The sequence below is a fragment of the Morone saxatilis genome, unplaced genomic scaffold (assembly GCF_004916995.1).
Source record: "Morone saxatilis isolate NCDOM2014 unplaced genomic scaffold, NCSU_SB_2.0 Contig12, whole genome shotgun sequence".
NCBI classification, from domain to species: Eukaryota; Metazoa; Chordata; class Actinopteri; family Moronidae; genus Morone; species Morone saxatilis.
The window spans coordinates 26384229-26384445 of record NW_023339674.1 but is presented as its reverse complement, the minus strand read 5'-3'; positions in this window follow the sequence as shown (position 1 = coordinate 26384445).

Here is a 217-nt window from a genome sequence, read left to right as displayed (position 1 = left end):
CCGCAGTTTGGGAACCACTGACTGGAAGGACCAGTGTGTAGGATTTAGTGGCATCTGGCAGCAAAGCCGCAGATTGCAACCAACTGAACACCACTCGCGTCTGTATTTGATGATCTGGGCATGAAAATGGGCTGTATGTAGGAGAAACTACAGTGGCCACTTAACTCACAAAAGGCCCTATACAGAGTGAGTGTTTAGTTTGTCTATTCTGGGCTAC